We start from the raw sequence: 14,977 nt of genomic DNA, 5'->3' as shown, positions 1-14,977 counted from the left end.
AAAAAAAAAGAAACAAGAATGGTATTGGATCGCGTTGTCATCCCCAGAAGACAGCTGTTTACAAATCTGCCATGCCTGGGCCTATGATTTGCAGTGGTGAGTCCCCAAACTGCTCTAGAGAAATCTTCGCTTATGTGGGCTGTTTGCGATCTTGGACGCTAGGTCCGCACTTATACTGGGAGGCCTGCTTTCTGCGTAAAGTGAGCCGCAAGCCAGCAAAGGAGAAAGGGAGGGAAGAAGCCAGGAAACGGTAGCGTCTAAGCCTGTTTGCTCCGCGGATTATCCAAGCGTCGTGTCTTGACAGGCCTGACTGTACGTTCGGCGCAAACTGGGGATAGAGAAACATTGTCTCTGTGTGCTTTCGCCCGCATGAGGAACGGGTGGTGACCTGAAAGCGGGCTTCTCTTCGTGCACTGGTGTCTTAGAAGAAGCCAGAATAACGGCTCAGCTTCGTAAACATACAAAGCGAGAAAGGCACAGCAGATGAGGAAATGGCAGATAGGAGAGAATTGGCTAGCCTGAATACTACAGTTTACAGGATGACGATGATGATGATTAACTGTATGGTGACTGCACCGCGTCACGATTTTTTGACGCTTCCCTTACCGAATGCCAATTTAGGCTTGTAGAGTACGTTGAATAAGCAAGTGGAGGTGGTGATGGCGATGCTAACAGTTGTTGTTGTTGTTGTTGTTGTAGTAGTAGTAGTAGTAGTAGTAGTAGTAGTAGTAGTAGTAGTAGTAGTAGTAGTAGTAGCAGTAGCAGCAGCAGCAGCAGCAGCAGCAGCAGTAGTAGTAGTAGTAGTAGTGGTAGTAGTAGTAGTAGTAGTAGTAGTAGTAGTAGTAGTAGTAGTAGTAGTAGTAGTAGTAGTGGTAGTAGTAGTAGGAGTAGTGTTGGTTCAACACCTCTTTGGACCTTTACGAAATACTGGAACTGTTTTAAGAAAACTCACAATCAAACGTGCCCGGCAGACAAGGAACCGACCTAATTGTTCGCAATCGATGAAGGTTCCGATGAAATGTAAGTGAAAGTTTTGATGAAAAAGAATAACAGTAATTCTTGCGATCATATTTCAGCTGGCATTCGGAAATCTAGCTGTGTGAATTATTCCGCCAATCTTCTTTTCTTTATACAACTCATAAGATAAATGAACACTTCGCCAGGAAACACACTGTCGCATTGTTGAGTCTATGATTAGTTAAAGCTTATCGTAACACTACATAGACGGCAAGCTTTGCCTTTGAAGCAGGTAAACAAGTAAACGACAAGCCAGTAGCAGCGACTTTAACAGAAACACAAAAATATAATCACTTGAAAGGAAACTTTTTCTTCTGCATTTTTGTGAATGTTTAATTTGATAGACACCGCTAATTTTATCGACGCAACGCAATCGATTATTCGGCAACCTTTAATGTAATTGCGACGGACTTGAGACACCGCTCCGCCGCAACCGCGTCTGGCGGGTATTGCGTAGAGCACAGTCGTTGCATGGAGACTACGTGGCTAGACAAGCGAGACATTCAATTAGTTCCAGACGGCACGCTAATTCTGGGCACGTAGAAACAGACAGAGGGTGAAGAGGAGGACGTTGGATCCCGAGCCACCGTAATTACGTGCAGCTCTAGAGACAAAAAAAAGAAAAAAAGAAACAAAGAAAGAAAGAGGACGTTCACTGTGGGAGACCGCAAACTGATTTAAGGTAGCGCATATTTGTATCCTTTTGCCACCGTCTTCATTGGGGCAAAACATTTTTTCCCCTGGTTTCCATACAAGTGACATTCTGAATCGCAACTGCACATAATTTAAGCAGCACGACACTCGTCACTGACATGCGCCTGTCCATTAGTGCTCTCTCAGTTTCGGTTGTACTGCACAGAACTCATCGGTCCGAATAAAAAGCAGTACGTTAGCGAGGCAGTCAGCGAGGCACATCATTAGTGGCCGACGCACGAACGGCAGCGTCGAATGACCTGACCACTCGCTTTCTAACAAGTGTTGCTCCGACCGACAGAAAGCTGAGCTATGTTGCTCTTACGTACACGCTGCAAAAAGGAGAAGAAAGACGAGGGTGCACCAGTCACGAAAAGTAAGAATGTTTACACCTTTACATGTATTGGATTTTTCATGGGCTAACGCTATTTCATTTAAGGCTGTACAAAAAGGTTAACTTAACTCGACAGCGAGTTTAAACTACACCTATAGCGATGGAAGCCTCGTTAAAAGGCAGCGCGTGCAAACGCGGACACAAGAGAGAAGTAAACACACCACAAACGCCGACATCTCTCTTGTGCCCGTGCTTGCACACCATGTCTTTTAACATGAATACGGACCAACCAGCTCATCTCTGTTATTCGGTGGAAGCCATAGTTGGAAAGTCTGTTCACATTCTGGCCACGTGGTGCACACCGAAATACCTGACACGAGAATTTCAAAGCGGCATCTGTGGAACCTCAATAGATCTTGTGTTCGTGTTGTCCATTGACTCTTTCACGCATTTTCCACGCCGATTCGGAGGCGGGGTGCGGGGTAGGCGTACGCTTACCCGAGAACGCGCACGCTTACCCAAGAGTTCAAGCCCGACGCGAAGCGCACGCCAGCACGCGATCGCGTGCGGCTATACAGACGGGAGCGAAACTTTGCAGGAAGCATAAACGAGGTCACCGGGAGGCCACACGCTTCCGCCGAGCACGAGACATCGCCAACTGCGTCACGCACGGGTCGTTATCTGAGATGCTACCTCAGGTCGAGTCAAACAACCCTTCGTCAACTATCTCCCGAAGTATTTATTCGACGCACTGTTCATTACGTACAGTATACTCACGTATTGAAACGTGAAAATGTGCGACTACTCAATGCACATACTCTCGTTTTCGGCGTATAGAGTTCGTTTCACATCGGCGTAGTTCTGACTCGAACCCTTTCATCGGAGCCAACATAACCTATAGCGGCCACACTTTCTGCGCCATCAGACGGTTATCACGAGCAATTATTCATGGCAGTCTTCGTACTAAGGAAACAGAAAAACGATGTCGCGTTTCAGTCCGTGAGTACTTTGCATTAAGTATAAAACCCGCAGTAGTTCAACAGACAGGAAACTGCGAACTCACTAGGACACGCGACATAACTGCCACGTTTTCATGGTAACGTATGTCACCTCAACATAGAGTCGTAGATATCGTCTGGTCACGTGCAGTAAATATTTATCCACGGATTTCTCGTCGGCGACCAACGCTGCTCGAACTGTGTTTACTCCCCTCCAATTCCGCCGTTTCCAAGCGGTTTTGATGTTTCACTCTTGAATACGAGGGTCTACCTGAGCGCACAACCTTCGGCGAGTTGTGAAAAGTGAGCGGTGGTATTCTAGCCTACTATATTTACTTGCATAATGCTTCACAGTGGCTCATGCTGGCTATTCGCTCTTATTCCTTGTCTTCATGATATTTCAATCCGATGACTGGGTGATCGGTCTTTCTTTTTTAAATATAATGTTCTAATATTCACCTATGGAACCTCTAAATGTAACAAACATCAGTATTCATGACATCTACATATAGAGCTATTGAAAGCAAAGAAATAAGATAGTTCATCCCTCCGTCATAGGAATCGGAATAACACGAAAGTAACGCGTACGCTTACAGAAATAACTGAATCTTTACTGTACATTGATATAGGAGAGTCTGCACAATGTATATTGATGTCAGGCAGCTATAGCACCGTTTAAAGTGGATGCACCCACTTTGATGATTGGCGGTACATCTCCATCTCGACGACTAACGTCCATGTTAAATGATTACACAAAACCTTATGGTAGCTGTAGTAGTTAACGGTGAAAGCGTAATCAGAGAACGAGGTGTGATAGCCAGAAGAGCGTCGCATATTGGACGCAGAACTTGGTCGCCATCCCGCGGCATGTTAAATTGCGATTGAACACCACGGCCGGACTAGAGGGAAACGCAAAGCGCGTCGTGCCGCACCCCCGGCCGCGATTTTTCTCGGGGCGAGCGCGTGAGCGGGGAACGCGGTGTAACCAAGGAGGTTATTGGGTGTAACCAAGGAGGTTTAAAAAAAAATTCTGGAGTGGAAGCTCTCGCAACGCCTTGCCAGCACAAGTGAAGCCAGCTTTTGCCAACCAAAGAGCTCGGAAACATGCTCTTTTCTGGTGGTGCCTACTAAGAGATCAAATGGCTTTGATCTCTCAGTATAAATACTGTTACGTGAGTGACGAGTCGCTTTTACAAGTCGTTATTCACACGATATATTTGCAAGAGCGGCTGCAGCGCTGACCAGACCGGCTCCGAGCTCGAGCAGCTAGCGACCTTCGTCCTCTTCGTCGGGCGCACACGCGCGTCGACCATATGAATTCCGGCAGCCTACATGTAGCATAACCCCCGGCGGCAAAGGCGCCGTCTCGGCGCCTTTGCCCACCTGCTCCGATTCCGCCGCTACACCGCCCTTTGAGCGGTGTGTAACGCGTATAGTTCGACGGGAACTTGAAGCGGCAAGTCCAGCGTCGTTCCAGCCCTCTCCTTTCGACCATGCCACTATACAACCAACCCCCGCGGTCTCCGTTATTCAGGCGGTCGTACGACAAGAATTCGCCAACCTCGGGTTCCCTGTCGCCTGCCCGGTCTCTCGCCCCTCGTCCCGACCAATGCCCATGAATGCATCTCGAAGTGACCCATTCGTTCCTCCACGATCTCGCAACCCAGCGGAATGGCGAACTCCCGACGACAGACCAATCTGCTTCCGGCAGCCTACATGTAGCAATACTACGTTAATTATAAAATAAAGGATAGTTGTTGCCGACAAAAGTAACCCGTCGAGTGGAGTATTGGCGATTGATCTCCAATAAAATTTGCCATGACTTTGAGGCTTACTGATGAAAACTAGTAACACAAAGACACGCTTGGAGCAGTATCTGACCCGTAGAAGTTGCCATATTAAACTCGTCTGGCGTGCGTGGAAAACGCTCGCTTTTCTTCGCCAAACGCAGATGATATATCGTGCCCCTACTAACATGGCGGCCGCAGCCGCCATCTTTTGGTGGGCACGGCTTCACTCTTGCGCAATAATCGCCACTCCAGCAATTTTTTTTAACCTCCTTGGGTGCACGGTGTAAGAAAAATCATTTAGGTGTGGACACTCCGCCCGACGGCGCGTCCACATAATGTTCGCTAATGTTCGCCTCTCCTCCTCTCGGCCCCCATGTCGCAGCGCCTCCCACGCAACCGCGGCCGGCGCATGTACTATAGAAGACGAGCTGCGTGCGTAGCGTCCGTAACGGCGTTGCGCACGTGAGAAGTCAGCGAGCAGAAAGACTGCTCACGCGCTCTAAGCAAGACGCCGCGCTTTTACGTACGCAACGCTGTTAGGGACGCTATGTGCGTCGGGTGCGCCGTTTACACCCACTGACCTCCATTAAAAAGGCTGGACGGCACATCCCCGCTCTGCGAGGCGGGCGCTTGTGAAGCCACCGGAAGGTGCCTGTTTGTCCCGGAAGCCGGCGTCTTCTGTGCGTCTCAGTCGCGCAATTCAAATATTCTCGGGTGGCAGCAGTTGTTATGATCGTTTTTAATTTTTAATTTTTCAAACTCTGCGATTACGCCTCACTTTAGACGCCGACGAACGCTACACGAAAGATGACAGACGCCGTGCCGACACCGTCCGAATACGGCGGAATGCTGCAACGTACAAAATGCGTAAAAAGTAATGCAACTTTGAGGTACTTACGCCTGAAATGTCTTCCCTGACGACTTTTCCGGTCGATTCGTACAGTTTACTGCGCTACAAGCAGGTATTTCTTTTAAAAAAGAAGAGAAAAGCTCTTTTCCGGGACAAAGACGGCGGCTTCCGGTGGCTTCATGTCCGCGTGCTCGATGCGCCATCCAGCTCCTCCTAGTGGAGATCAGTGTTTACACCGTGGCCGTATGAAAACTGGCCGTGAAAAAATGCAATGAGGTGAAAAAAAAATGAAGAAAAACGCGCGTTCGCCTCGTCGCAATAGGTTTCTTAGGATGGATGGATGCTATGAGCGTCCCCTTTATAACGGGGCGGTGACATGTCTGCCACCAGGCTCGAAGGATAAAAAAAGAAAAAAAAAAGAAAAAAAAACTTCCTTGTTTCATGTTGTCCTAATGCCTTATCTACATTGATTAAATCTATGTTATTATAACAAAAAATATAAATTCACAGTCCATCTCTCTGCCTCTTAAGGCAGAATAACCTTTTTTCCCCCAATTATTTATTTTTGTACTTTATCTCTACTTTTCTGCCACCAATACTCTAACCGTCTCTTACTTATTTCTATCGCGGGCGTGTTCAGCTTTCCATTGTTGTCGCAGCGCCCCCCACGAAACTGCGGCCGGCGCATGTATTAAAGGCGAACATTATCTGGACGCGCTCTCCTTCGCGGCGGGCGGAGAGTGTCCACACCTAAATGATTTTTCTTACGCCGTGTTGGGTGTAACAGCCAGGTGAGGCAGGCGCGCGCACTGATCTCTGGCGCGCGTCGCAGAGCTATTTTTGGTTTGGATTAGCGTGATGCTTTGAGCGAGGCAGACGCTTTTACGACGCTTGGGCTAAGATCGCCACCTCGCGGTCTTTAGGGCATTGACAAAATTGAACGTTTATTGAAAACGCGTCGAGCGGGACGGACGTGTAACGCGTTGCAGGTGTTAATCGCGGAGGCTACATTAATGACGAATTACTTTACTTTACCGCACCCAGGCGGGCAACACCACCCGGCCGACCGGGAGAGTGGTAGATATAAAAGGCTCGTTTGTAAAGCCGCCAGAGACTATGACCGTGGCGCAGGGGATAGCGTGCCTGGCATCTGTTGTTCCGGACCGAGCGGTCGTGGGTTCGATGCCTGTTGACAGAACTTTTTTTCTTTGTCATCTGATCGTGTAAATTTTTTCGACGTCATTTCCGTGACGGAAATACGTCACTGAAATCTTGGTGGACCCCGGCATAAAACACTTTCGTGTTAAAGAAACGTTGCAGTTTCGCCGCAAGGGCGAAGCAGCGAATGCGATAGCAACGAATTGCAGTGTTATACGAAGTAAGGCTATAGCAACTAACTACTTTAGGATCCGACCTCACGTAACAACACGAAACGTTTGCGTAAGGCAACATGACGGCTCCCGGGAGCGAAGCGGTTTTCGGGCTGTCTGTCGCCTCGACGCGAAGTAAGCGGTGAGAGAACCGGAAGTACAAGGGTAGGAGCCGTCTGCCGATGTCTGTCAAAATAGCGCGCGATCGCGTCCTTGCGATCAAAGTTCGCACTTGTTGCCCGAGCGACGCTGCCCAAGCGGCGCCCCTTCATGCTCCTACACCTGATGGAGCCCGTCGGCGCGCTTCATGTCTGCTTGAGCCGCGCTCGTCTGCAGCCTTCGCAAGCTCTCACATACAACATATGACGCGCGGGGAGAAGTTGTCAATTTGGACTTTATACGCAACATGACAGCGACGGCGCGTCGAGTGTCCATATAATTAATATCACTACAAAAAATTGCTGCGTGCCATGCTGTGTCGGAGTCGGCGTGCTTTTATGTGTATATTTAAAGACAGCCTGATTTGGTTATGCGGAAAACAGCAGCAGCCGGTAGGATAGTTGACGGTAAGGGACAAAAATGCATTTGTACGAGCCATGTAATTCTTTCAGGGTACGTATCAGAGGAGTCTGTAAGTAAGGGCTAGACAAACTGATGCAACAGATTTGTGTATGCACTACATATAGCTACTTGATGTAGAGAAGTCGAAACTTTTTTGACGCGTGAGATGTAGTCAACTTAGACAGGCAGAGATACCTGGAGACCTGTCGAAAAGCATTTCGTTCGGCCGTGGACATAAATAGACTGATGACCATCGCACGTAATGATATAATATCGACGTAATTCAACATACTACGCATACTTTCAACACACATGCTGCTGATTTTGACAGCACCCTAAATAAGGCTAAAAGCAAGTTTTCCGCATGTGGAATCATGCGAGTATCAATCTGCCTTGCCTCATATACGTTGTGATGCGTATGCCACAAGTAATCATTCTATAGATGTGAAAAAAAAATTCAGGATAAATGCTTCGGACGTTCGGTCTAAATGTGACATTCCAGTACACATTACGGTAACTGGCTACGAGCTGCATCGATTCAAACGATGCAGTAGTGAAGATGTTTCTAGCAGGGGCTGAAAAATTTAGTATATTACAGGGTGCAGACTGCGACGAAAGACGAGCCTAGGGCGGAAACATCTACAGTTTATTACGGAAGACTTGCGATTTTCGCGACGCCGCCCTGCGCAACTAGCGCTGCTCTCTGTGCTTCGTTTCAGAAGTCTTTTGTCCAAACAAGTTCGGCATCATATTACACTCAGTAACACTTTAACGCGAAATCCTCCTGTACACTTGGTAATGCATTTAGCTTTGCAATCGGAAAATACACTTCTTGCGAGACATAACCAGCCGCAGAGTGTGAGAGACGCATTAAATTTCCTACACGTTCCCAGTTGATTGCATTCACGTAGTGTTTCACGACCTCCGGAATCGGCGCACATTTGACCAAGCAACGATTCCGTGCAATGACGTTGTCACATGACGTCATAATGACATCACAACTTTACATGATATGTGATTACGTCACACGATGACGTCACAGTATGAAGTCACCAGTGACGTAGGTCATGTGGGTTTTTCTACCACTTTATTCGGCTGCCGTATTTCGCTTCAAGGGGCCCTGCAACACCTTCCTAGGTAATAGTTGAAGGCCTTCATTAAAAGAGCTTATTGCCTTACGAATCGACTGCCGCAAAACTTTGCGTAGTTACAGGGATTTGTCATACGCTTCAAGCCCTTTCTCTCTCCTTGCTTTTAGCTAGCGCGCTGCAAGCTACGCAGGGTGCGGGATGGCAAGGGGGCAAGAAGATGCATCCCTTCGTCAGCGCGCACCATGACCTTGAGAACTTTCTTTCCTTTTTTTTTCTTCTTCTAACCTGCGGCTTACTCTCAGTGTGATCGCGGGCACGTGGCGGCATCCAGCGGCGGCCGCAGTAACTAAGCAGCCTACGATGCTCAAATCGGCCAATGGTCGTGGACGTTTAGTTTACGGCGTGGTCATTTGGGTTCGTGGCATCATCTGTTGAGAGAAGGGGGAATGATTTCTAGCTGACTTTCAGAATTAATTATAAATTCCGGGCCGCATGCCGCGCTATAATGTTTGGCTCGCGTGTTTTCAGGAGCCTCGGCTACCGATCGGCAGTGTTTTCTGACAGTGCTGAAAAAATGTTTTCTGAAATATTTCTGAAAAATTGTTGGGGCCACACAACGAGACACTCAAGACTTTCGCCTCAAGAGCTTTGCACAGCAAACTTTTATTTCGGTGCTACACATCACGAGGTCAGCGAACAAATTAAAAAATAAAGGACACAGACACAGCAGACAGAGGGGCACGTAGCTTTCTAATATTCCTTTATTTACACGTTCACATCAAGCCTGTGCACTCTGATATGTTTATCAGAATTAGTAAGTAATAGAAAACAGGCATGGGTCGCGCGCACGTTCATTTGAAAGCGCGCACGTTAAGAAAGAAGAGAACATAAACCACTTCGATGATTCCGGCGAACGCTAACGTAGCGCAGTATTACTACAAGCAGCTTAGCTGTGAAAGAAATAACAATGATCACTGGGGGATACGGCACAGAAGACGTAAAGGCGTGCGCTCATCACTACAGCGCGATTAGAAACAAGTTGTACAGATTAAAATTACCCAAAGCCTGTTTAAATATACACGCAGGAAACAGTAATAACTAGCACTCATAGGGACAGCCTAACTAAGCACTCTACCCGATGCGTTTGCCTTCTTTCGCTGCATGGGATAATTGAAGCATACACACACGCACACACATAGCGCTTCTAAAACAGAGGCTATTTGTATGACTAGTTGTGGGGACGATTTCATTGTGTTGCGATCAGGAAACAAAAAAGAACACCGCTAATCGAGGTCAAACTTTCGGCTTGTGTTTGAAAATCAACAAGCAAATTTTACGTGATGTGGTTAACGCAGCGATCGAACAAAATGACTAAAGAGAAGCGTAATGCAAACTGCGTGACACCCGTAAAAAAACGTACTCAGAATACAGCAGCGCTTATGTACGATTTAATATGGACCTGCAGCTTCAATATTAACTAACAGCGCTCGTATGAATGTCTTAGTAACGTTATAGTTTGGGCTGGCTGCTTTATAATTCGAGGTAAACAGCAGGACTTCTTGATACGGGGACAACAACAAAAAAAAATAATAAACGCCACGACAAGCGCAGATTTTCAGCTGGAAAGCTTTGTTCACAGTAGGTACACATTCCGGAAAGAAACAAAATATTACCACAGAGTGGAAAATAAAAACCTTTTAGAAGCGTGACTAGCTAATGTCATTGATGACGATGACGATGACCTTTTACTGGTGGCGTTCATCCACTCAGAAGTATGTGCCAAGAACCGGGCGGCAGAATGTTTAAGGTAAAGACGTATGAAGCTAAAGGACAGCCGCACGGTGCTTCTTTTCTTATTTTTTAGGGGCGAAGCTCCTTAAGGCGGCACCCGTTCGTCCCTCGTAGTCGTAGTAGTGCGTAACCAGTCGTAACGCTAGTACCAGATCTTGACCTCCAAGGTGGTGCCGGTGGGAGATTTTAAGTGCGAATGCATTTTATAAGCGACCCTGAATCCGCCGTCCCATAGCAACGGCGCGAGGAGCGGAGAGGAGCGTCTGTAGCAACGGCGCAGCGACGTCACGCCCCACGTGACTGCGCGCGCTCCGCCCTCCGCTCCGTGGCTGCGCGCGCCCCGCGCATTGCCTGTGGTGATGAAGGCCGGCGGCGAGACGCCGAACGAAAGCGTGCGAAGCGAGCCGAGCACCCCGAAGCCAATCTGGCGCGGGGACGCGCGATGCGTGAGCGAGCGCGGGCCCTCGAATTCGATCGGCCGGACGCGCGCTTCAAGCGAGACTTCCTGGACCGCAGCTTCGGATATAGCTGCGCGGTGTGTGATCGACTGTGGTTCGACAACAACCTGAGCCCCATCTCGGCCGTGCGCAACGCCGCCAACAAGTTGAACGCGTTGCGGGTTCTTTGGAACGAGTTCGGAAGACAGATCATCATCATCAGCAAAAGTGCTTTGCACTTAAAAACGGCCAGACCTCCGTGGGTCGGCTGGCGCGTGCTCTCTCGCTGCCGTCTCCTTCGCTCGGCTCTGCAGTTCAGTCGCGCGCGCCCCCTCATAGCATCACCCCGTGCTTCGCACTTCCTCATACTCCCCTTCGGGGAAATGCGGGTTTTTTTCCTGTGCGTTGTTGAACAATAAAAAATTCGCAGCGTGCGCGTTAACTAAAAGCCGAATTCTTCTGTCTCTCATTCCCCATTAGCAGCCATTGGCATGTTCCAGTAGGAAACGTTAGTAGAAGTAGAAGTGTAAGTGTTAGCTAAAAGCCGACTTCTTCTGTCTCTCATTCCCATTAGCAGCCATTGTTTACCTCCAAGGTAGTGCCTGGTGAGATTTCTCCTGTGCGTGATTAAACAATAAAAATTTTGTTCAAAACGCCGTTGATTGATGAAATAAACCAACGAAAGACGCCAGATGTTTTCTAAAAGCAAAACGAAAGAACGCCAGATGTTTCTAAAGCAAAACGAAAAGACGCCATCTGCTTAACGAAAGACGCCAGATGCTTTCTAAAGCAATGGTTTTCTAAACAATGAAAATTCACAGCGTACATGTAAAATTAAAGTGAGCTGCAAGTCGTCATAACTCATCGAACCTTTAGTATAAACGCGCCCGATCTCACGTCGGTGATGATGTACTGGGCAGAATTCACGGAAGATTCATGGTTTACCGATGAACCTCCGCAGCTTCACCCACTCATCATCATTCACTCCGTGGATATGCTGTGATTTTTTTCTTCTTGTGCTATCTTTTTTTTTCCTTTTTGCTATAATAACTTTTTTTTCTATTTCGTGTGCAATGAAGCTTTCCACTATAAAGTCAGCGCTTTTCCGTGTCTTATTTTTGACTTATTTTTTATCCTCGTTTCAAGAAGTCGTGCTGCGCTTTTTACCATCGTTGCAAGAATTATCGCAAACATACGGGACAAGCAAGGCCGCGTAAACAGCGCCAGTCCAGCCTATCTTTTTCTGCCCCGTGTGTTTGCGCTGTTTCTTGTAATGAAGCCGCACGAACAAACTCAGGTTCAGACCCTTTTTAAAGCTCTTTACCTCGACTGAAGCATCGATTCCGCTCTCGTTTTAATTTGTTTCGGCATTCAAGAACGCGAAGGAAACCTGCAAAACTTAGATTTAGGTGCACGTTAAAGAACCCCAGGTGGTCGAAATTTCCGGAGCCCTCCACTACGGCGTCTCTCATAATCATAATGTGGTTTTGGGACGTTAAACCCCAGATATTATTATTAACCTGCAAAATGACTTGGAAAAGACGAAGTGTCGCAAATGCCACTAATAACACTAAAGAACCGCCACGCACGTATGGTCAGACGCTACATATCAAAGTATGCACTCGGTGCAAAAACTTCGCCTAAAAAAGTACCGGCGTTGTGAGGAAAAAAAAAAGTACACCCGTTACGGCGCGCGGCCGCTCGCGTAATGTTGAGCTGTTAGAGAAAGCAAACGGCGCATCTAACAACGCACAGACAACACAGAAGAGCGGAATGTCGAAAGAAGCATATAATCCTTAAGCTTAGTTCTTCGAAAACAAGTAAAAAGGTTTTAATATAACTTTATCCGTTCGCAAAAGGCATACTCAAAGCAGCGTTTTATGTTTTTTCGCAGCTCATTTTCTGCCACTCAGTTTAAGAGTAGCAAAGTCGGAAACTCTAATCAAGTTAACTTGCCTACTTTCCATTTCTTGCTCTCCATCTCCCTCTGTTGTTTTTAATGTATCTTTGCCCAGTCTTTTCTACCTTAATGTAAGGCTCCATTGTAGCTCGCGCATTCATTGACTGCTTTTTCTCATAAAGCTTTTATTTTTCATCTCGGCTGTTCACTTTAGGGACTATCCTGCCATAAAAAGAAACGAAAAATTATCAGGCCTATGAGAGAGTGGGATATTCTTTTCTTTCATTTTGAACTGTATTACGGAGTCGCTCTTTATAGGTAAAATATTAAAAAAAAGAAAAACAAGATTCACGGTGGTAATTTTGTTCTCTCGACACTCGCTTCTATTAAGATTTCTAATAAATGTTCTAAATTTCTTGGTAACGTGAAGATACGGCCACGGCAGTCATCTGTATAATCAGTTCCCGCATGCGACGGACAACTATGGAGCAAAGTTTATGAACGCGCGTAAGGCCAGCTAACGCGGTGATCCGTCTTCGTCGCGTGCATTAGCGTGACGTGCCGAAAGACAAGCACTGGCCAAAGCCGTGCTCGCAAAAACTGCCGTTAGAAACACTTAGGAAATTGAGCTAGTTTGTGTGGCCATGCTTAGGTCGGCATATTTACATAAATGTCTATATCGTTAATAATGCCCGGCGGAGAACAGAACGGGAAGGCTTTCTGTCAAACGATCAGCATTCTCCAGACTCGCAAAAATGAAGCAAATGGATTATTAACAATACTACAGCATTAAGAGCATGCTTCTTCGGTGGATCCATTGTCCGGAATAATTGGAATGTGAACGGGCAGCCAATAAATGTTTCCTGAGAGCGAGAGAAAATCGGGGTCGCTGCGAATAAAGTTGTGCTTGCTGGTAAAACGGCTGCCCAGCGGAATTAAAATACAACACAAAATAGCAGGCTAGAGCATACTATCGCTCAGGCCGACATCTCTGCCTTTCTGTAAATAAAAAAAAGGAATGTAAAAAGAAAAATGAATGTGTCTGGGCTTATAACTGAACAGACGACAACTAATTCCGTCGTCTGCTATAGATTCGGTATCCCCCTTCACCCATTAATGTGAACACGCGAATAAACCAACCATGGTTAAAGAAAACCTGACAAATTCATATTCAATTTTTTCTTTCATCAATGTTCGATAGACTAACAGTGAAGTGAGGTAAACAAAGCGTACCATAAAGAAATAGGTGCTCTTAAAACGTGAATGCTTACGGCAGTGAACGAAACAAAACGAAAAGCCAACACTCACAACTACGAAATAAAGGCTTCGAATTACCTATGCTGCAGTCAACGAAACATTCACAAAATTATAGGTAGCCGCGATTACCCTTGTATCTTGTAGCCACAAGCAAACCTTGACGGTGATGGCAACGAATAGCACGCCGTAAACTTTGGGGAAAGCAGTGAAACCGTTCCGTGATTCAATTAAATGTCGATCGGGCGCAGCGAAGAGATATACTTGCTTTGGTATACAGTTAGATTGATATACCCATTGCCCCAAACGCCCCTCGTCCTTTCTGCGGTTTACGTGTAGTGATCCGCACAAGTCGCAGTGGGCTAGCGGACATTTGCTTCCTAACGAGTTCTTAATTTCAGAGGCGCGTCAAGCGCTTCTTCTATAATGTGCATCTCTTGTGAGTGGGATTCTAGTGAAATAGGTTTAATCGCAAACATTCTCGCGCCCTTACCAACTCGCCCAACTGTCAGTTCCTTTACGAGAATTTTTTTTAATTATTATTCTATTCATTTCGTCTTCGTTTTTTTTGCCATTCAGTCAACTACGAAACGGCAACTTTGAGGGCACATTATGTACTGCACTAATGGAACTGCGTCCTTACACTCTTTACACGAAAGGGTGCAGGAATATGGAATTTAAAAAGAAAAAAAGCGAAGAAAATCGCGGCACTAAAAGCGTTCGCCTGCTACGTCTGTCCCTTCTGCCTAGAACGACAGAGGTGTATAAATCCCCGCCTCTTGTAGTTGTGCGAGGTGCGCGTATACGTTATAACATAGGCATGCAGGCAGTGCTGTGAGCCATTCGCGGCGCCGTGTCCGACACTTCGACACGCACACACACACACACACG

The sequence above is a fragment of the Rhipicephalus sanguineus genome, chromosome 3, assembly GCF_013339695.2.
Source record: "Rhipicephalus sanguineus isolate Rsan-2018 chromosome 3, BIME_Rsan_1.4, whole genome shotgun sequence".
NCBI lineage: Eukaryota > Metazoa > Arthropoda > Arachnida > Ixodida > Ixodidae > Rhipicephalus > Rhipicephalus sanguineus.
Note: the sequence above shows the minus strand (reverse complement) of the source record.